General features: G+C 33.7%; 2 long non-coding RNA genes across 3 annotated transcripts; one reads left to right on the plus strand and one right to left on the minus strand.

Moving 5' to 3' along the window:
• The first annotated feature begins 11,168 nt into the window (after window positions 1–11,168).
• LOC107917641 (uncharacterized) lies at window positions 11,169–12,172 on the plus strand. The gene is made up of 2 exons (XR_001689779.2): window positions 11,169–11,469; window positions 11,771–12,172. It is a non-coding gene; the product is annotated as an uncharacterized lncRNA (long non-coding RNA).
• A 2,844-nt stretch (window positions 12,173–15,016) lies between these two features.
• Window positions 15,017–21,082, minus strand: LOC107917527 (uncharacterized). Of its 2 annotated transcripts, none has more exons than XR_001689741.2 (3): window positions 20,924–21,082; window positions 15,203–15,343; window positions 15,017–15,115 (listed from the first exon to the last, which is right to left on the minus strand). It is a non-coding gene; the product is annotated as an uncharacterized lncRNA (long non-coding RNA). The 2 variants fall into 2 exon arrangements; XR_001689742.2 differs by lacking the exon at window positions 20,924–21,082 and adding an exon at window positions 15,482–15,537 and having other exon boundaries at window positions 15,037–15,115.
• Window positions 21,083–23,819: the final 2,737 nt, after the last annotated feature.

The following is a 23,819-nucleotide window of genomic DNA, read 5'->3' on the forward strand; positions in this document are numbered from 1 at the left end:
TCAATATCAAAATGCTATTTACTCCTAGTTGACTTTCCATAATTATTAAATCAAAATACAACAATTAATTATTAAATCAAAATACAACTCAATCACTTACCATAATTATTAAATCAAAATACAACAATTAATTATTAGATTTGGATTATAGAAATACAAACCAGAATTTTCGAGCTACTCCTCGTTGACTTTATTTTTTCCCTTCTTATTCGAAGTTTTCGGTACAACGTTAGCTATAGAAATTAAAAACAATTTAAAATTCATCAATATAACACAATTTAATTTCACATTAAATATTCCAATTTTTATTCAACATTTGCTTAAATTCTAATTTAGTCCTAAATCGAGACTAACTTTATTTCTTCACAATTAATTCTATAATTTCATTCAATTTCCACTTTAAACTAGATTCAACTCTCTAATTTCACTTAAATTCCTAAATTTTAAAATTTTAAAATTTAGTCCCTAATACTCAAAATTTATAATTTATTCTATAATTCAATCATTTTCCATTTCCAACTTAAAAATCTATCAAATTAGTCTCTAATACTTAAATTATTCAACATAGACAACATTTAAAAACTCAATAATTTCTAAAATTTTGACATGGGTCGGGTAGTATTGAATACCAGGATTCTAAAAACATAAAAATTACAAGAAAAGGGACTAAATTGACTTACCATTTAAGCTTTGAACTTTGAAATCCTTAGCTTTTCTCCTTTTCTTTCTTTTTCTTCTCTATTTCATTTTAAATTTGTTTCTTTTTCTATTATTTTTCTTTTATTTGTTTTGTCTATTTATTTAATTATTATAATAATATAATATATATTCTTGAGTATTAAGTAATATAATTTATTATTTTATACATATGTACATTATTTTTACACATGTAAACAACAACTCCATACACTTGTTAAAAATAGATTAAATTGTTTATTTAGCCCCTTTTATTTTTTTAATCTATAATTCAACTTCTAAACTATATGCAATTTAGTCCTTATTCCTAATTACTCTTAATTCATGCAAATTCACCTAACCAAGACCTAATTAACCACACAACTAACTTCGTAAATATTTTAAATAAATATTTACGAATCTGTTTTAAGAAAACAGAGACCCGAAAATACACTTTTGAGTACCCATGACTATTGGGTCGTTACATGATTGGCCAAGATATGCCATTAGTTTGGGAGAACGTTTTGGCTCAAAGAAGTTCAGAGACCTCATGTCAGAACTGGTAACCCTTAAGCAACAAGATTCTGTGGAGCATTTCCATAATTTATTTGTCAGCTTGTTGAACCAGATACATCTGCCTGAACAACATGCTTTAAGTATTTTCATTAGTAATTTGAAACATGATGTTAGAAAATATTTATAGTTATTTAACCCTTAAACCTTAGTTGACGCTTTTCATTTAGCCAGTCAGGTGGATGATATTTTGAACACTTCCCCTAGGAGGGGGTTTTGGTGTGGCTTGAATGTTAAACAAAGTGCTACTCCAAGTAGAGTTGTTTCACTGGTTACATTTGGAGCTTCTATCACTGTTACTACAAAGTATTCTAGTGGAACTAATGGCCCTAGAGCATCTTCTAAGGGAATCAACCAACTTTAATGTCTGAAATAAAACAAAAGGAGTTATGTTTTTTGTGTGGAGCCAAGTACCATGTTGGTCACAAATATGTCAAAGAGCAGTTATACCAGGTGTTGTTGGAATCTTATTCTGATGGAGAAGGAGAGGATTTCCGATAATGTTCTGACCAGCTAGAGGATCCTCCCACAAAAGACAAACAACAAGAGCTTGTGATATCTCTACATGCTATGAAAGGGTCACAATGTCTCTACACAATAAGGTTTGAAGCTCTTGTAGGGAATACCAAAGCCATTGTGTTAGAGGATTCAGGAAGTACCCATAACTTTTTAGATACAAGAGTGGTGAGTAAACTGCCTTTTTCTGTAGAGTACTAGGAACAGTTAAAAGTAGTTGTAACAGATAGTAGGTGCTTAATGACTAGAGGAACATACAGAAAAGTTAAGTGGGAGACTTAAGGTTTCTAGTTTGTCATAGATTTTATACTGCCACCTCTGAAAGGGTGTGATTTGGTCCTTGGAATACAATGGCTACTCTCACTAGACCCATCTCTTGGAATTTTGGGCCATTAACTATGCAGTTTGATTTTAGGTGAAAAAAAATTAAACCTTGCAGGGTATTATTTCTGGTAGCATTCATGTTATGTCAACAGCTTATTCTTCAAGATCTTTTTCTATTACTATCAACTCTTATGCCCCTGCACAATGCTGATGACTTCATTTGCTTAATTGTCCATACAAGCAAATGGCCATCAACTTCATGTAAGTGTACAAACACTCTTAGAGGATTTTTTCTAACATCTTTGGGATCCATGTAGACCTGCTCTGAACAAGACCCCAGGACCACAAAATTCCCTTGAAGGACGAGAATGTTGTGATCAAAATATGACCTTATAGATACTCCATGGTTCAGAAAGGCTGGAATAGAAAAGATTATTTAGGAAATGTTGCACACTGGTGTGATCAAAGACAATATCAGTTCTTTCGCTTCACCCACATTTATGGTTAAAAAGAAATATAGTAGCTAGAAGCTTTATGTAGACTACATACAACTCAACCAGTTAACCATAAAAGATAAATTTCCTATTCCCATCATTGAAGAGTTGTTGGATGAGCTAAGTCATGCAAGAGTTTTCTCCAAGTTGGACCTCAAGTTAGGATATCACCAAATAAGGATAAATGATGTTGATATCTACAAAACTACTTTCAGAAACTAATGAAGGGCATCATGAGTTCTTGGTAATGCCCTTTGGGCTCACCAATGCTCCATCAAGTTTTCAATCACTCATTAATGCCATCTTTAGGCCCCTTCTGAGAAAAACAGTGGTGGTCTTTTTTTATGAAATTTTAGTATTTTCAGCAAGATGAGATGAACACATAGAGCACCTTAGGGTGGTTATTCCAAATCCTAAGGCAACATACACTTTTTTTCAAGCAAAGTAAATGTTTGTTTAGAACTGAACAAGTTAAGTATCTAGGCCATGTGATAGCACGAGGAACTATAGCCATGGAAAAAGGGAAAGTGGCATGTCTAACCAATTGATTTGCACCCACATGTATTAAGGAATTGATGAGTTTTTTAGGCATCACTAGATACCATAGGTGATTCATCAGATATTATGGAATTTTGGCTAAACACCTCACTAATCTTCTTAAGAAAAATGCTTGGCAATAGGACAATCAAGCTACTCTTGCATTTCAGCATCTGAAAGATACTTTATGTTTAGCACCTTTGTTGACCTTGCCTAACTTTCAGCTGGAATTTTGCGTGGACACTAATACTTTTGGGTTTGGTATGGGAGCTGTTCTCCATCAATAAGGCAAACAAATAGCAATTTTTAACAAGGGGTTATGGGTTAGACATCAAGAATTGTCGATATATGAGAAAGAGATGTTAGTTGTTTTGATGGCAATGAGAAAATGGCATGCATATCTAGTGGGGAGGCACTTCAAGATTTGAACTGATCATCAAAGCTTAAGGTTTTTATCAGACCAACAAGCTATCACACCATTTTAGCAAAGGTGGGTTGCAAAAATGTTGGGTTATGAAAATGAAGTTATTTATAAGAAAGGGTCGAGCAATGCTGCAGTTGATGCCCTTTTGATAAACAAATCTATTAAAACAACTCAGGTTTGGCAAATGACTGGTGTTACCATGATTTCTGATTTACTAGGCAAGATACCAGCATTTTACCAATCTGACTGCAAGCTTTAGAAACTCTATGAAGAGGTCAAGAACCAATCTACATTATCCTCTAAATACACCGGGGATGGAAGATTTTTTAAGAAAAAGGGAAAGATTATTGTAGGCAGTGATGGGGATCTTAGGAGGGCCCTATTCCAATATTTTCATGCGAATGCAATCGAGGGACACTCGGGTGTACATGCCACTAGAAATCGCATGGCTTCAATCATCTACTAGAAGGGCATGACTAAAGATGTGAAGCTTTGGATCAGGGAATGTTCTACATGTTAGGCATGCAAGTCTGAGACTATGGCCAAACCAGGCTTACTACAACCATTGCCAATTCTAGACAGGGCAAGGTCATCAGTTAGTATGGACTTTATAGAGTGGTTCCCTAAGTCCAACGGTAAAAATGTAATATTGGTAATAGTCAATAGGCTCAAAAAATTTGGGCATTTTCTGGCTCTAGCACACCCTTACAAGCAGTAACAATGGCTCAAAAGTATATGTCTCATATTTTTAAGTTGCATGGGTTGCCTGACTCGATTATTTTAGATAAGGATAGAATTTTTATCAACAATTTTAGGTAGGACTTATTCAAGAGGGTGGGGACTAAAGTGTACTTGTCAATATTCTATCACCCTGAGTAAGATGGGTAGATAGAGGTACTAAACAAATGTTTGGAGGGGTATATTTGCTGCATGTCAGGAGAGCGTCTTGGTGATTGGCTTCAGTGGATACCTTTGGCAGAGTGATGGTATAATTCAACCCATCACTCAGCCATCCTTAGCTCACCATATGAGCACTCTATAGACAACCTCTTCCACACCATAACCCTTACTTTGTTGGTGCATTTCCAGTAGTCATGGTTGATAAAAGCCTGCAACAGAGGGAAACTACTAGAAAAATACTGCAGTATCATCTTAAACTAGCTCAAGATAGAATGAAACATTAGGTAGATAAGCACAGGAGTGAGAGGCAGTTCAATGCGGGGGATTTGGTCTGCATGAGGCTACAACCTTATAGACAGCACTCAATCAAGAAAAAATGGAACTAGAAACTATCTCCAAAGTTTTTGGACTATTTCCAATGGAAGCTCGAGTAAAGAAGGTAGCATACAGGTTACAACTCCCTCTTGGGTCAAAGGTACACCCTACTTTTCATGTGTCACTATTCAAGAAACATGCAGGAACAGCTCCTACCCAAGACAGTCTACCTATAGTTGACAACAATAGTGCTTGGGCCAAAGAACCTGCTCGAATTCTTGATCGACATGTGGTAAAAAAATGACATCATACAATCACTAAAGTTATAGTATAATGGGTTGATTTTTTTTCAAAGGACACTACCTAGGAACCTTTTAAGCAATTGTGAAGCAAATATCCTTAGTTTGATCCTTGAGGACAAGGATCTCAACAGGGAATAGGTAGTTGTTACAAGTTAAAAGATGAAATCGAAAACAATGTGTAGCATTTTAATGAAAACGGAGCATATAAGAGTTTTATTGAAATAAGGTGTTTTTTAACTAAACCAATAACAAACAGTTTGGCAGTAACCAACTTTCAAACATTTTTCTTTTCTATTTCCTTTTAAGCATTTCTGTTGTAACTAGTAAGGCATGAAATGAATACAATACAAGTTTTCTTTCTAAAATTTCTCTCTTTTCTCTTTGTGTTTTCTCACATCTTCTCTTCTCTCGATAGTTTTCTCTTTCGTATTTTGAACGTAAACAACATCTCCTTATTCCTTACTAAGACATTATAAGGAAAGTCTAATAGATCAAAGCATCCTAGCTTGAATCTTCCATTGATCTGATAGTCTCATGCGTACCAAAAATGTATGATGTTGCGACATTGGAACATAGAGGCTCAAGTGAGTAATCTATTTTTAGTGTCACAACATTGACTCTATTTGTCCTGTTTACCTGATCAAGTCCTGGTTGGCCCCTGATTGAAACCAAACTTTAGGGAAAACCTAGAAATGACTTGAATAACTCCAAAGGTGTAACAACTCGATTTTCAGTGGTATCAAGAATTATAGTTTTAAAACCTCTTTTTCATAAACTGAGTCCATAAATATTAAATAAGGATATTTACAGAGTTAATAAATAGATGAATTAAAAATTGGTTAGATAATTTAGCTAAAATTGTGGTTAATTAAGGCCCAAGGACTGAATTGTAAAGTCCAATCGCTATAGTTTTTTAATTTGGAAATGGTTTAGGGACTTAAATTGTAATTAACCAAAGGTTTGAAATGAAAATTAAACCCTTTATAAATATGAGACAGTGGGCAATAATGATGTTTCTTAATTAATTAAGTGAACTAAGATTACTTAAGATAAAAACATTGTTAATTAAGTTAATTAACACTTAATATAGGCGTATATATATGATTAAGTGGAATGAGAGAAGAAATATCATCTTCTCCATCCAGCCAAAGCAAAGAAACAAAAAATGAAGACATCATTTTTGAGTTTAATTTGTTTGACCATTTAGTTCAATTAAAGACGACGTCGAGCTGTCAAAAGAGAAACGAAAGGCGAGTGTAATGCCCCAATTTTTGAGATTTTCGGGATTTTTGTAATTTTCAATAAATTTTAGAAATACCGTGTTTTGACTGTCTGGTGTGGGTCTGAGTATGTTGGTGGGCCTTTAAAAAGCCCAAAAGTAAATTTAATTCGAGGCAATTCCTGAATTTTAATTTTGGAAAGAGAGGGTTCTAGCGATATGGGCTTTTAAAATTAAAGTGGTAAAATAGGACACAAAAAGATCTGTGGTAAAGTGGCATGTGGCACCACCTAGATGTTTGGGGAGTGACGTGTGGATGATTAAGGGGAGCCAGAGTTCAAGTCACAAGGTAAGCGTGTTGTTACTTTTATTTTTTGTGTGCATGTGCCGGGCATGTGATAGAGCTTAAGTGGAAATTCGGTTAGGGCTTTAGGAAGGTTGGGCCGTGGGTCTGAATGGCCATTAGGGCAAGCTTTATTTTCTTTTGTTTTTCCGAATTAGGGTTAGCAACCTAGAGCCTTCACTTTCATTCTATTCTCTTCTCAATGTCGCAAAAAGCTGAAAAACGCAAAGTTAGATCTCCTGAGTGCCGAATTCTTCCTTCTCTTCTCCTCCCTTCTTTTATTTTCTTTTTCTCCTTCTTTTCTTCTCTTGCTGAAACATTCCTACCATTCTATTCATCTCCTCTTTCATTCCCATTCTTTTCTAAACCTCTATAGCCGATTGCCATAAAAGCTGAAATCTCAAAAGTTGTTTCTTGTGCCGATTTCTTCTAGTCAAAATCCTTCTATTTTCTTCATCTCTTTTGGCCGATTTTCACATCCCTCTAAACCTCAACCCCTGTCGGCAATACCACTTCAAAAACCCACCATACCAAATCATCTTCCTCTTCACAGTTCCAAAAGCCGAAAACACCATAGTTTTTAGGGACGTATAGCCGAATCTTTAGATCTCTAAGATTCGATTTCTGCTAGTGTTTAAGGGCTGGATCTGCATCAGATCTGAGTAGAAACTGAAGTGGAACCATTTTAGTTGAAAGAACCTGAGGTAGGTACTCAAATCTATTCTTTATTTCGGGTTTTAGAAAAGCCAAAATCCCTAAAGGCATAGAGAGGCTGTCGATTGGAGATTAAGGCTCTAAGGGTTGTAATAATTAATTTGTTTTGGTGTTAGTGTGATCCACAGGCTGCTGATCGAAGGCTTGGACAAGTGGAACGACTAGATCTAGATCTAGTCTCTAGTTTTGGCAAAGGTAGGATCTCAAGGGCAAAGGTAGGATCTCAAGTGCATAGGTATTGATGGCCGATTATGGTAAGTAAGTTTATGATGGTGGCCATTGTATTTTGGATCTGATATGTCTAGTGATGATTGTAGGATATCGTGGGAGATTTTGGCAGCAGTTGTCGCAAATCAGGTGTGTAAACGACACCCACTCATAGACTAGATCGGCAAAAGCCGAAAAGTCAAAATGTCGAAAAGCCGGCATTATGTGAACTTGCGAGCGTGCGAGCGCTCGTGAGATGGTTTGGTTGTTAATTTTGGTAATCACAAGCGGTATGATTACAAAGTGTGCAATTTCGTGCACTTCAGTATATTTGGGCTTAATGGGCCGAAATCGGGTTAATGGGCAAACGGGCCAAATTCGGTAAAAATGCTCGGTAAGTGTTTCTGTTAATGTGTTAATGGCTGTAATATGAGTGTAAACCCTAAAATAGTTAAATTTACTAAATACCCCTAAGTATGAAAATTACCATTATACCCTTAGGTGCAAAATTACCTTATACCCCTATGGTTAATTTTGACTGAAATGCATGATTCTGATTCTGTTTGTTGTATGCCACGACATGTATATCTGTTGCATGGGATATGGGTTATATTGATGGAGGAAGTGTTCTGGTGGCTTTGCCACAAATATCTGATCTGGTGGCTTTACCACAAATATTTGTTTCTAGTGGCTCTGCCACAATATCTGTATCTGGTGACTCTGTCACAATATCTATTATGGCAGCCATGCTGTAAATTTTGTGACGTGTAGCGGATGGGTGGGTCGAGTAGTCTCCCCACATGGTGTAAGGTTGGCACGGGGGTGTATACGGATGGATATGGGTTGGGTTTTTTGCATACAAGATATATCTACTCTGTTTCTGTTATGGGCCTATGGGCTTCATTCTGAATTCTGTATAGGGCTAAGGCCCAACTCAATCTGTTTCTATGGTTTGAACTGATCTGGACTATGGATGGGTTATTTTACATACTGAGTTTTCCAAACTCACCCTTTAATTTTATCCGTGCAGGTAACCCCCAACCATAGTGGACTTGGAGCTAAGAGGGATTCAGAGTGGCCACATGTTTTACAAGCTCAATTTTCTTCTTATGACTGGATTAGTTTCATTTACTTTAATTGCTTTGGGTTTTAAGTTGTAATAAGGCCGCTTTAATTATTTTTAATTGCTTTAGTATGATTATTAGCTTAGGCATGATATGGATTTAAATGTTTAAAATTGAATAGCTCTAGGGTGCGTTTTTAAAAGAGATTACCTTATTTCAAAATATCGTGAAACAAGACAAAGCTTTCGAAATAAGAACATTTTCAAAAATTAATAAGTGTTTTCAAAGGCTTAAAATGAAATGGTTTTTCCTGAACAATCATTCAGTTAAAGTGCAGCAAAGGTTGTGTGCATGTCTAGGAGTGGATCCGTGGAGAGCTTGGTACTTAAGCAGTCTAATAGACTCACCTCCTCTTTTTCCGGCATCCTACCTAGTGCACAGCTTCCATTCACTTTAATCTATAATGAAAATACCCTTTAAATCACTAAGAAAGATTTTAGATAAGACATGACCTATATAGTAACGCTTCAATGTGACACACTAGATTCGGCCGTAACATCTGGGCCGGGTTTGGGGTGTTACAGCGAGAGCCGACGATGAGTAACACAAGCTTTCGATTTGTATTTCTATGATTTAGGATGAATTTAATTACTGCATGTTGAAACCATTTTTGAAAACAACAGGGTCGACTTGATTTTGGAAACGAAAACAAATAAAAAAGGGAGTGGCCACTAATTTTTTTGACGAGGTGTGATCGGATCACCTAGAAATTTGGTTGTTTTAATAAAATATTTCGATTTACTAAAACAACAACTTTGGTCTACGAAATTTGAGAAAACGGGTTCGGGATTCAGTTATGTACGAGGAAGGATTAGCACCCTCGTAAGCCCAAAATTGGTACCTAGTTGATTAATTAGTGTCTTAGTATCGAAAATCAAAAAGATTTTGAAAGAAATTTTAAGATACGATCCCTTTTCATGGATACTAATTATAAAACACTTGGATTATGTTGAAATGAGCGTCAAAGACTCACTCGTCCCGAGATAGTAAGGTATCACATCCGGTAAGTTAGGACGTGATGTTTAAATCTTCGAGAGCAAGTTTGCCTTTAATCTTTATCGAAAATTTATGTATTTTGAAATCTAATAGGATATTTAGCTTTTTAGGTTTAACAAGAAAATCGAAACCCAGTAAGTTAGGGTACGATTTCTTGAATTCCCGAAACGCGAAATATTGCCTTGCATTGAATAAAATGAATGCAACATTTAGCAATGTGCGTTTATTTTGTTTGGAATAAAACGGTCCATATATGGATACACATTTGGGGTTAATGATTTAAATGGAATGAAATAAAGAGAATATAGAGCACGAAGTAATAACATGAATTACATGCTAGGTTAATGAATGTCAACAACATGGATATATTAACAAGTAATTTCTAGGGCACATAATGGGCATGTTCACAAAATACACCATTTCAAGAGATCAACATTAATAATCACAAAAGAATGAAATGAAGTAATAAATGAAAAATTTTGAAGCTAATAAAACTATTTGAAATAAGTAACAAATGAAACGATTATGAATAAAGAATATAAAAAGGGGTTTCAAATGAATGATGTATAAAACTTAAAATAAATAATAAAAAGAGCCGTAAAATACACAACATATAAATTTTTTTAAAATGAATCATATAAAATAGTTTAAGTTAAATACTATGGATAAAAATTTTAAAAGGGTAACATATGAAGTAATCTAAAATAAAGAGTATATAAAAACATTTTAAAATTATGATATATAGGAAGTTTAGGATAGATAATAATGAAGATGAATTTAAACGGTTAACATAAAACATATAAAGATTTAAACATAGGTAATATATAAAAATAATTTAAGATGAAATATATATATATAATATCAAAATATAATAGTTTAAAAATAATATATATAAAATTTAAAATGAACAATAGCATAATACGTGGAAGAACTTAAAATGAATATCAATAGAATGATTTAAGATAAATAATAAAACAATCCAATGATACATAGAATATTTAACAGATGAAATATAAGACCATTTAGAATAAATAATGTACATATTAAAGGAATAGATGAAGGAAAAAAGAATTAGAATCAGGAATAAATAAAGAAATAAAAAAAATTATAATCAAACTGATTAAGGATAAAATTGGAACAAAAATGAAGTCAAAAGTAAAAACTGTAATAAAATAAAAACACAGGGTCAAAAATAAGAAAATAAGCAAGGTTTGAGGATTGATCGGGAAATTATTCCTTAAGTTCTCTGTGCACCGTTTCACGTAGGACTAAAATGAATCAGACACAAAACCCTGGGGCAAAATTTAAAAATAAAATAAAAGGAAGAAAAGGATTAGGTCGACAATCGCATAGAAACGGAAAGATCAAAGTGGCAAATAGCCCAATGATCTGAAAATGCGCGGACCCCCTAGAACGGGTCAGGTAGCGCGCGGATAACCCAATATGATGCCGTTTCAGTGCCGATTTTCTTGACGGAAAACGATGCTATTTTGCTTTGCCTTTTAGGTTAGTTTTCCATTTCTTTCTTTGCCATTTGTTTCCCTTTCTAAAAATCAGAAAACCTCCCCTTTTTCCCACTTTCCTTTTCGGCTAGGGTTTTGAAACCCATCATCGCCGACGCCTTTGCGATGCCATCGTGGGTGCTGGTCGAACCGGTACAACACGGGCTTTCTAGCCCTTGTATAAAACACCTTTGAAGACCAAGCTTTCTCAGCGAAAAAATGAGAGAAAAAGGCCATTTCCCCTTTTTTGGATTCGATTTTATCGAAGGAGAAGAAACTTCGACGACGTTATCCCGGGGTTCAGGTAATCTTCTTTTCTCTTTTTCTTTTTATATTTTTTGTTAAAAATAGATTTGAAATCAGAAAATAAGAATACGAAAATAAAAAAACTGAGATTGAACCCTTTTTTTTGGTTTTCGATTGCCTAATCCAGTCTGTCCCCTTACAATATTTGGTTTCTGGGCTTATATAGCCGAAAAAAAAATTGATTTAATATTATTGCTATTGTCTATGCTTTGCTTGTTTTCTTGCTCGTTTCTGCTCTATTTTTTTTGCCTTTTTGCTCTGTTGTCTTGTTTTGTTTCCTTTTTTGCTTTCTTTTGCAGGCGCACAAAAGGTCAATGTGGCTGTAGATGGTCATTTTGGTGCAACGGGACAAGGGGAGCCGAGCCTCTAGCGTTGGACGTGCCGACGAAGCATGTGGGAGGGGTACGGCACGAAGGCGATTCAGAAACCCTAGGGTTTTTGAATTGTTTTAGGCTATTGGGCCTTTTGGGCCTGTAGGAATTGGGTTAGGGGTTTGGGTCTGCTGGGTTTTGTAATTGGGTAATTTAGGCCTGCTACTTATTTGTAATTTGGACATTGGACTTGTTAATTTTTTGGGTTTTACTATTGTTGGGTTTTTTAACGGGTAGGGCAAATTTGTGCCCGTACACTGCATATTCATGTAATTTTGAATTATATGGTGTTGAGGTGAGTTGTCAATGGTTATTTGAACTATTTTTTTATGGTTGACAGTGAATATTAAAACATGGACTAAATTGAATAGAATAGAAAATAATATGATTTAATTGCTATATGATATTTGGTATGAAATTGAAGCATGCTATACTACATGATTAAATGATGATAAATTGAGAATGTTAGAATGTGAATTGAACAATATACAATGAATCAAAAATTGGTTACCCTATCAGTTGTATAGTTGGCATACCATAGGGTCAGGATATCAATTAAAAACCGTCGTTGCCAGGAAACTCGGAGTGGTAGATTGTACAAATATGGTATAAAATGATTATGTAATATGTGGAATATAATGTGAAATGGTATGATACGTATAAGAAATATGAAAATGGAAGTTTTTGGTATGAAATTGCTTGTGAATTGAGTTTAAATTAAATGTATGCATTGGTTAAACATGTATTATATTGACTTGAATCATCGAAATACCACTGAACGTTTTCTCTGTTTGCAAATATAGTTCATTCTCAATAGTGCATGTAGTAGATCCAACATCCAGGAAGTGATCCCCGACTCAGCAAAGTTTGTATAATTCTATTTTTTTCTAAGTCTGACATATACCTAGGTTGAGTCAGTATTGGTGCAATAACGTGATTTTTTGAACATTTGAGTTAGAATTTGGTATATGGAAATGATCATATGAATGCGATATGTACTTGAGTATAAGACATGGTTTGAAATGTATAAAATGTTGAATTGTTAATGGCCTATTGATTATGCATATATACGTCAAAGGTTTTTGAATGAATTGTACTAGGTAACTAACTTAAAGGTTATATGACAATGGTACATTATTGGATAAGGCGTTATAGTTCATGATTGAGTCATCAACATTGTGTAATTGGCTAATAATATGTTATGGAAGTGTAATTTGAATTATTTGGTAATTCAGGTTGGTGTCAAATTGGTACCATTTAGAAACAGTATGTCACATTGCGACATCAAGCATTTGTTGTCATGACGAGACCAAGTTAGTATCACTACAAGAAAATAGACTTTTAGCGGCACTTTTTTTAGCCTTTAGTGGTGCTTTTAAGCGCCACTAAAACTTTTAGCGGCGCTTTTTAAAACGTCGCAAAAAACACCGCTATAGGTAACGCCACAAAAATTTGTGGCATTTATTGAAAAAAAACGCCGCTAAAAAGTCACGGCTTTTAGCGGCACTTTTTCCACAAACACTGCTAATTTTGGCAGATTTGCAATATTTTTTTTCACCAATATCCAGCCCTTCCTACATTAAAATCCAACCAAAAACAACAAATATAGTATAAAATGCAGCCAAAAACAGCAAATTTAGCATAAAAAATACAACCAAAAACATTAATTCTTAATGATACTTCAAATTTAACTAAAGATATATGATATAATTAATAAATAAAGTATAATTTAAAATATTCTTACAATAATGTTAAACGTGACAAAACTTAAAAACATTCTTACAATAAGAAAACTAAAGTCTAAGATGGCGGCTTTTGCGATTGCTGAAACATATGCATCATCTGCTGAAGCTGTAGCTGGAGGTCATCGTACTTTTTGCTCTGCTCTGCTACCATCGCTCGTGCCTCTGCCTCCCTCGCTGCAGCTGTTGCCTCCCTCTCTTTTGCCTCTGTTCTAAGTTGTTGCTAGAGTTCTTCATATTTTCGTTGAACCTCAGCAATTTGCTGAACCGTGTTCGCTTGCATCTAAGCTATCTGGTCTCTTAACCTCTGAACTTCAGCTTGAGCTTGACTTCCGAAAGGCATGTATTGCTAGGAGCCGGATCCAAAATATTGGGTCAGGGTAACACCAGATCCTTGAAATCGAACCTGACCGTACCTTTCAGGACCCAAAACTTCAGTGATAATTCTGTTATCAATGTTCTCAAGATTAACAGAACTATCACTCGAAGCAATCGCTTCATATTTTGCCTTCTTCTCCTTTAGTTTCTCCTAGAAAATCAATTAATGAGCTAGAAACGAAATATATAATAAAAAGGAATGCAAACTAATGATGAATTGAATTAAACAATTATAATTAAAGATTATAAATATTTAGAATAAATCAAATATTATTAAGTAAATATACCATAATTTCTCCAGCTTCGGATGTCATAGGAGATCCATCTTTCTTCCTATGCGTAATCTCAAAAAGCTGAAGGCGTCCAACTTTTTGTCCGGATTTGACTTCCTACAATATAGTAGTAAAAATATTATTTAATAATAGAAAGTTATTAATATTTGAAAGAATTAATAAATTCATAATACCTCGGCCTCAACTACAGAAGCAAAACTTCTCGACCTTGCCGTGTGCGTGAATTTTTGTTTTTCCCTGCTGCTTGTTCCAACTCGCTCACGGTCCTACATAATAAAATTATTATTACGTATATAGTAAACACTATATATAAGAGTTTGGAAATACGTAATACCTCTAATTTCTTTGAATTCCAAAATCTAACAGCATCTTCTCATTGATACCTCAGCATTCCCGGCGGGACATTTCTCAATTTTTCCTCGAGGCTTATGTCTTTCTTAAAATATTGTTTCTTTAAAGTGCTTTTATTGTCTCTCTATCTTTTACCTAATGCCTTCTTGATATAATCATCGGAGACTTCTAAAGCAAATCTCTCCTAAAAAAACATAAGTTTAGAATGTAAATATAAATGAAACTTAAACCAAAGTATTATAAATTACATTCACATTTTGTTACCTTAATATTAGCGAGAGCCTGATTTTTGTTGCTATCAGACATGTGATGCCATGATTCGTAGTTGATGGGCAACATATTTCCATTTCGTGCTAAAATGCCCAAATAGCCTGCTAAAAGTTGAGCTTCAGATCCAACAGGCTGACCATGAGTATTTCTACTTACTTTAACACGCTCGACAGGATCTAAGTCGTATAAATCTCTAAGCAGCGTACGTCCTCGAACTTTGCGCGTCCCACCACTTTCAGCTAAAAAATGATATACTATTATTATATTAAAATTGACAAATAATTCAATAATAAAAGTCAACACATGTAAAATGAACATAACATTACTTTGAAATTCTTCAGGCTCATCAAGTGTCTCCGGCACATTCGAAGATCCAACAACTGTCTACTATTCACTATTTCCTTCTTTCGAATTTGGAGTATTCTGGACAATACTTAAATCTCGTAATCTTCTTCTACGCATTTTTCCTGCAATACACATAAAATAGTTAAAGTTTTAGTAACAAATTACAACAATAGTAGTACATATAAAATAGTTAAATTATATAACATGATAAAGATTAAAATTATAATATTACATATAATTAAAAAATTGTAAAATCTTACTACATCATTATTCGTAAATATCTTCATCCACATCATGTCGAACCCATTGATGTTGTGTATTAGTACTAGGGATATTTTCATCTAAGTTTTGTTCTGGAAAAGGTAATGTTTCTGATCTTTCGACGACGTCATCTCTACTTCCATTACCCATCTCAAACAAGTCTCTAGGGGTGTTTCGGAATACAACATACCAACCCTCATCAGTTGGATCTTTCGAATAAAAAACTTGTTTCACTTGAGAGGAAAATACATATGGCTCGTCCATCAATTGTTGTCCAGTGTGAATCAAGCGAGAGAAATTCAACATTATAAAACCAAATTGATCTTCTTTAATTCCTCGAGCAGTATTAACATCAGCCCAATCATACCGAAATAAGACAACTTTCCATCTGCCATAGTAATCCAACTCAATAATGTTGGTAAGAAGTCTGTAATACTCCACATTACCCTCAACCAGATTACTGTCCCTAGCACTAGCATAACTTGTAATTGAAGAATTAACAACAACTCCACAATTTTGAGTTCTCCTCATTCTCTCACAATACTTTGTATGAAATTTGTATCCATTGATGAGGAAGGCACTATATCTTTTTATTATTCTGTTCGGACCTTGGGCAAGTCATTTAACTTCATCATTGACGTCCTTTCCACTCCAAACCTATTGAATCGAAAGTAAATTGAATAATTAACTAAATTTCGGGATTATATGTAACTTATTAACTTTAGTTACATACCGTTTGACTTAACCATTCATGAAAAGATTCTGTGAATAACTTATTAATGTCTCGATGTTGCAATCTTCGAGAGCGTGCACGAGATCTCAAAATTTGTTTGTGCTCACTATGTTAAAAATAAGTGTAATTGGTTAGAAGATAAACAAATCAAAACGATGAATATGTGAGGAAATTTTAGAACTTACTTGCGTAACGGTTCAACTAAATCGTGGTGAAAAAGTACATATCGATGTGCTTGTATCCATCATATATCATCTAATTCTGCAATTTCAACTTTGCCGATTGGTTCTCCATAACTTTGGAATAAATAAGTTTCGGCCAAGTTATGATCATTGAGCCCAGCATTTCTATTTGGTCTATTCAATCGTGTTTCAACATCTTCTAAATACCTAGAACAGAATGTTATGCACTCTTCTGCCAAGTAGCCTTCAGCAATTGATCCTTCTGGATAACGCTTATTGCGACAATAAGATTTCAATTTGCTTAGGAACCTAAACACGATATACAATATTTATCAAAAGTTGTAACTAAATGTATAGACGCAAATAAATAAATACTTGACAAATAAATTAGCACCTTTCTATTGGATACATCCATCGATAAAAAATCGGTCCACCAAGTATTGCTTCGTGAGGGAGATGGATTACCAAGTGCACCATAATAGTGAAGAAGGAAGGTGGAAAGTTCTTCTCCAAATTGCATAAAGTCAAAGCAACTCGATCCTATACTTTCTTAAGTTCTTCAACATCCAAAACTTTGCCACAAATAGCTTTCATTATATTGGATAGTTCAATTATACAGGACATCACATTTTTTGACATGCAGCACCGTAAAGCAACTAGGAGTAAATCTTGCATCAAGATGTGGTAATCATGTGATTTTAATGAATATAATCTTCGATCTTTAAGACTCACACATCGAGATATATTTGACGCATACGCATCTGGGACCTTTATATCCTTCAACACCATACAAAACACCTATTTCTCTTCCTTTGACATTGAAAAAATAGAAGGTGGCAACCGATATTTCCCATTCGAAAGTACTTGAGGATGAAGATCACGCCGAATTCTCATGTCAACTAAATCAAGTTGACTCTGAAGATTGTCTTTTGATTTTCCATCGACATTCAAAATTGTCCCAATTATGTTCTCGCAGACATTCTTCTCAATATGCATGACATCAAGATTGTGGCGCAAAATATTATGCTCCCAATAAGGCAACTCAAAAAAAAATACTTCTTTTTTTCCACAATTCTGCCTCATTAGGATCATCCTCTTCGTCAGATTCATCATCGGATTCATCCCTCGATCTTCTCTTTGATTGCGTGTTAGGTGGTTGATTCATCTTCCCATAACTGAAGTTGATATCTTTTAACATAAACAAGATTTCAGATCCAACGGTCTGCTGAGGAGCTCCTCTGTACTTTTCAGTACCGTCAAATAGAGTCCTTTGAAATCTAAATTTATGATTTCCATCTAACCACCGACGATGGCCCATGGAAGAGAACTTCTTCCCATTATACAACCACTTCGAACACGTTTGCGCAGCACAACAAGGACAAGCATAACGTCCTTTAGTACTCCAACCCGATAAATTAGCATAAGCCAGGAAATCATTATTGTCCACAATAAAACTGCACGTAAATAAAAGTTCTCTTTCTTAATACATCATATGTCTCAACACCCGACCATAATTTTTTTAACTCTTCAATAAGTGGCTGTAAATAGATGTCAATATCATTTCCGGGACCTTTCTCTCCAGGAATAATCATTGATAAAATAAACGAAGATTGCTTCATGCAAATCCATGGAGGCAAATTGTAAGGAATAAGCACCACAGGCCAAGTACTGTACGAAGTACTCATGATTTTAAATGGATTAAAGCCGTCAGCTGCTAGCCCAAGCCTCACATTTCGAGGATCGCTTGGAAAGCTTGAAAATTTCATGTCAAATGATTTCCAAGCTAAATAATCTGCAAGATGTCTTAACAATCCATCATCAGTCCGTTGATCATTATGCCACCTCATAGATTCGGCCGTCTTTGACGACATGAAAAGCCTTTGAAGTATTGGTATTAGGGGAAAGTATCGCAAAACCTTGACTGGCTTCTTTCTTAACTATGCCCCACCTTCATCCGCATTCACATCTTCTGTATTCCCATTCATCCAACGAGACTTGCCGCAAACATTACAACACTGTTGGTTCTTCTGATCACCCCAGTACAACATGCAGTCATTTGGGCAACTATGAATTTTATCGTACCCAAGGCCCAAATCTTTTATTAGTCTCTTCATATCTTGACAAGATTGGGGGATTTTTGTAAAAGGAAACATCTCTCTCAGAAACTCTAGCAGCATTGTAAAAGAATTTCCAGTCCACCCTCCCAAACATTTTAAGTGAAATAAACGAATGCAGAAGGACAATTTCGAATATTTTGATCCCTCGTAAAGTTCTTCGTTCATTTCATTAAGTAAATTGTAGAACTTCGCCACTTCTTCATTTGGCTCCTCATAAGGTGCACTTGTTCTCGTTTCGCCAAAAACATTTCCACCAATATTACAATCATCGGATGCAATAAAGTCAGGTGGAAACGATTGCTCACCATGACTGTGCATATTAAATGCATCCCGCAACATACCTTCCATGTCATCTTGTTTAACATACTGATGGTAATCAGTATCAGGATAAGTCGGATTAATCGTTGAAGAAGTTCCACTAGATGTACACTCTCCATGGAAAATCCATTTTTTATACCCCCGAATAAAGCCATCAACAATTAGATGTTCGTAGACAACTTCACGAGTATGCCAATTGATGTTGCCACACTTCTTACACGGGCAAAGAATCATATTCTCTTGGCTTGCATTTTGAAATGCAAAAGTCAGAAAATTTTGTACTCTATTTCGATAGGCGTTGCTTACCCTTGACAATTTCATCCAACTCCTATCCATTTCGTAGTTCTTGAATTCTAAAGTTGACACTAAATTACACAGGTAAGTTGTTTATTATGTAAGTCTTGATATGATATATTTTTATGTTTTATGTAAGTTATGTAGATTATGTAAGTTATGAAATTTGAACTTTAAACTATATGCTTTTAAGGAAATTATTAGATTACACTATATGTATTAGTTAAGTTATGTAAGTTGTTATGTACGTTATGTGAGTTATGTAAATTATGTAAGTTATGTGAGTTATGTAAGTTGTTATGTAAATTATGTAAGTTATATGAGTTATGTAAGTTATGTAATTTATTTAAGTAATGATCGATATTAATACTATTTTGATAAAAATTAGTTATAACTTTTAAAGACATTTAAAATTATTAAATATTAAAATCAAACATTATTAATATAAAAAATAGTAATTTTTTAAGATTCATCATACGTGGCGTTGTTACACCTAGGGAGGATCCATTATATCTTACAGCTCAATATAAGGCAACCCGTCAGGTTTCCAGCCTATATACTTTGAATCTTTAAAATATTTAAAATAAGGTTGGAGAGAAGGTCAGCTATTGTTGTAATTTTAATGGACAAGCAAGCTACATGGTAATAAATATTCAATAGTAAATGAGCTCGATAGAACCTTTTTCAAGTCTTTTTGAATTTTTTAAGATTCATCATACGTGGCGTTGTTACACCTAGGGAGGATCCATTATATCTTACAGCTCGATATAAGGCAACCCGTCAGGTTTCCAGCCTATGTACTTTGAATCTTTAAAATATTTAAAATAAGGTTGGAGAGAAGGTCAGCTATTGTTGTAATTTTAATGGACAAGCAAGCTACATGGTAATAAATATTCAATAGTAAATGAGCTCGATAGAACTTTTTTCAAGTCTTTTTGAATTTTTTAAGATTCATCATACGTGGCGTTGTTACACCTAGGGAGGATCCATTATATCTTACAGCTCGATATAAGGCAACCCGTCTGGTTTCCAGCCTCTATACTTTGAATCTTTAAAATATTTAAAATAAGGTTGGAGAGAAGGTCAGCTATTGTTTTAATTGCTTATAACTGGACTTACTATAATAAAGTAATATTTTATAGACAAAGGCTCCACAATGATCACCATCAATTATATAATTATTCAATGCTCCGCAAATTATAACACAAAACAAACAACAGTATAAATCATACCAAGTATGGAGAGAGACCTACCTTAGTAGATATTTCCAAATTTGTCCTCCATATAAATTAATTAGAGCTATAATTTCTCTTCCAAAAAAAAAAAATACCAGCTGCTATCATGAACATTTAAATACTTGTGCACATAACGAGATGAATTATTCAATTACATAATTAAAACATTACTAACTTATACAATGCTCAAACTTAACACATTATATAATTATTCAATTATATTACATACACACAATTATATTAATTCAATATGACAAAAAAATGTATGTATTTATTTCTTTTAAACATGTACAATTGAAATAAATCAAAGTTTTATACATACATATGAACCGCAATTTAAGTTTCATTTATATAATAACACCAAATGAAAATTTATGTATCAAATTATAAGTTTGATCAATATTTATGTATAAATTTAATATTTATTCCTATAAATATTAAAATATTCACTTATTCATATAATTAACACATTTTCAAAAAAGATTTTATTGAGGTGAGCTGAAACGGGATTAGCACAGATCAGAAAAAAGAAGAGACCAAGAATTTACTTAATGAAACTTACTTTGCCAAATTTGATCAGCTGAGGTACAATCTTGAGCACAGTGGACGACGGGATAGCAAATCCTACACCAGCTGATGTACCTGAAATGCAAATAACGAAATCAGAATGCATCTATTTTACTTGGACTCAGGTGTGACAGTATGGATATATGTCTGACACAGGTATGTTAAATTTGTTCTAAGTTTTTCCATATATTTGGACGATCATCATCCCCAGAGCACTGTCTGGATACATGTTAAACACAAGTGCCGCACACTGGTACTTCAGGAAAAATGAAATGTCAGAGCAAACATAAGAAGGCATTACATAGGAAGCTGTTAGCTATCATAACTATTATTATTCTTTGGCCAAGGAAACATCTAACTCTGAAATATCTTCTCATCAATATAGAAAAATCTTTTGTTTAAGATTACGGTAAAAAGAGTAAAATAACCAGTCTGTGTGAATATAGCCGTATTAATTCTAATCAGATTCCCTTTCGAATCTAACAGAGTACCTCCACTACAACAAAGAAAGAAAGCCAAGAAGTAGCAGCAATAAAAAACTTGTTCAGAGACATTAACTTTAAAGTTTCGAGACAGATACAGAAGATTAGACAAATCATTTGGAGAACCTGTTTCCCGGATTGATGGCTGCATCTGTTTCAATTCCACCCCCGATCAAAAAATTGAAACATGAACATAGTTAAAATACAAACAATTCAAACCTCAAATATGAGCTAAAAAGAAAAAGCATACAAGTCCAACATAATCAGATGTCATTGTTGAAATTATCAAACCAAAAAGCAAGGAAATGTAGGAACCACACAAAAAAAGAGCTAATTTGTGAATACAGAGCTTACAACATATTAAGAAAATTTTGCAACCAAAATGTAATATTAGCCAGACATGATACATTTCATAAACATAATTTTCGAAGTCCACAAATCCTAATTATCCATACAAGCAACATGACCTCCAAGCATCACTGTTTATTTGATTTTCGTTCAGATGCAAGTAGATAAACTTACTGCTAGCAGTTATAAAACTGAGATGAACACTAATATTTTAGTTACATAGTTCAGAACCCTAAATCACATTTCAAAATTTCAAAAACCCAAATAGCCCCAAAACCCCGAAAAGAGAAAGAAGCACAACAATCTAAGATTACCAATGTCAGCATGCTAAAGTCTAGGGTTCAAAAGAACAAGTAAATGAGAGTACCTTGATTTGATGGACTCGCCAAAGGTAGCCTTCAATCAGGTTTGATTTCAAAATGAAATCCCTTAATCTTTCTGCTTGCTGCAAAAATAAAACAGAAGTGAAATCGAAATGGAAATGAAATCGAAAATAAACTGCTTGCTTGCTGCAATGAAATCGAAATTATAATAACCATATTTAACCCAGTGACAACAGATTGAAACAAACATGAAATTATAATAACCTGTCGATCGAAAAGAGAGAGGGAGACGGCAAATGGGTTTGATTTGGGGAAATTTTAGGGTTTAGGGGAAACTTTGATTTGGGGGAAAATAAGGGTTTCAGGTTTGCAATGGGGTGAAATGGCTGAAACAAAAACGACGACGTTTTGTTAAATGTAATGACGCCAGTAAATTGCAAAGGAAACGACGTAGTTTTAATTAAACTTTTAGTAGCGTTTTTAAAAAGGCGCCGCTAAAAATAGAGAACTAGTGGCGTTTTTAAAAAAAGCAACGCTAAAAATAGGGAATTAGCGACGCTTTTTTTAAAAATGCCGCTAATTCCCTTGGAGACATTGAATGACGTCGTTTATGCTAAAGTGAAATTTTTTGTGGCATTTTTGTCAAAAACGCCACTAATGCATTAGATAGTAATAAATTTTAATAGTTAATTAATTATTATTTAATTATTTTAATATTTAAATTTAAGGTAAAATCAATTTAAAATAATTTCTAATAATTATTTAAAACATGAAATGAATTAAGATAAAAAAATTATATTTTCAAAATCATTTTTGATAAAAATGAACAACAATGAAAAAAATGCAAATTTTTAAAACATTAGGTTTTTATAAAAAAAAAGAGTTGTCATTGATATTTTTAACTAGGTGTGAGCAATACTTATTAAAATTTTCTTTTAAGAGATTATTATTATTATTTGCATCTTAAAATTAAAGTAAGCCAAGTTTAATTTCGAGAGTCGATTGCATGCAAAGAAAGTTATTAAACACATATTATGTTTTAGATTTTGAAATTATAATAAATTCAAATTCAATATTTAATCATGATGCATTAAATTTGAGAATTTCATTAACATTTCGTATTCAATAATTTTAAGAACCACCTCATCAAATTTCGTAAATACTAAACCTTGTGTAATTATATGGGAATATAAACATATATACATCATAAATATATGTACAAACATGAGATCAAGTAGTTAATTAAACCGCACTCCGAGCACTCCAAGTTAAAACCTAGATTCAACCAGAACATCATTTAATCAACTAATAAACCTTAAACCCTAATAACCCTAGCTAAGCCTTAAAACCTTAAACACTGTAATATATACCGGCCTAAGCCCTATGTACACTTTAATACACCAAACCCCAAATAACAAACTAATTTAAAACACTATACCCCAAACCCAAAATAATAAACCCCAAACCATGCATAAGCTTACTGCCATTGAACCCTAAACCATAAACTTAATATATATATATACTACGTACCATTTCAACCCTAAACCATAGGCCTCAATACTTAAATATTAAACACTAAACCCCAAATTAAATTTAATCAACTACTTCTACAATTTATTAATATAAACATAAGCTTTTACATTATCTATGTATATACACACATAAACATCCATATGAATTTTTTTAGGGGTTTAGAGTTTTAGAATTTATGGTTTTACAGTTTAGTTATCAATTTGTA

This window comes from Gossypium hirsutum, chromosome A01 (genome assembly GCF_007990345.1).
Source record: "Gossypium hirsutum isolate 1008001.06 chromosome A01, Gossypium_hirsutum_v2.1, whole genome shotgun sequence".
Taxonomy (NCBI): Eukaryota; Viridiplantae; Streptophyta; class Magnoliopsida; order Malvales; family Malvaceae; genus Gossypium; species Gossypium hirsutum.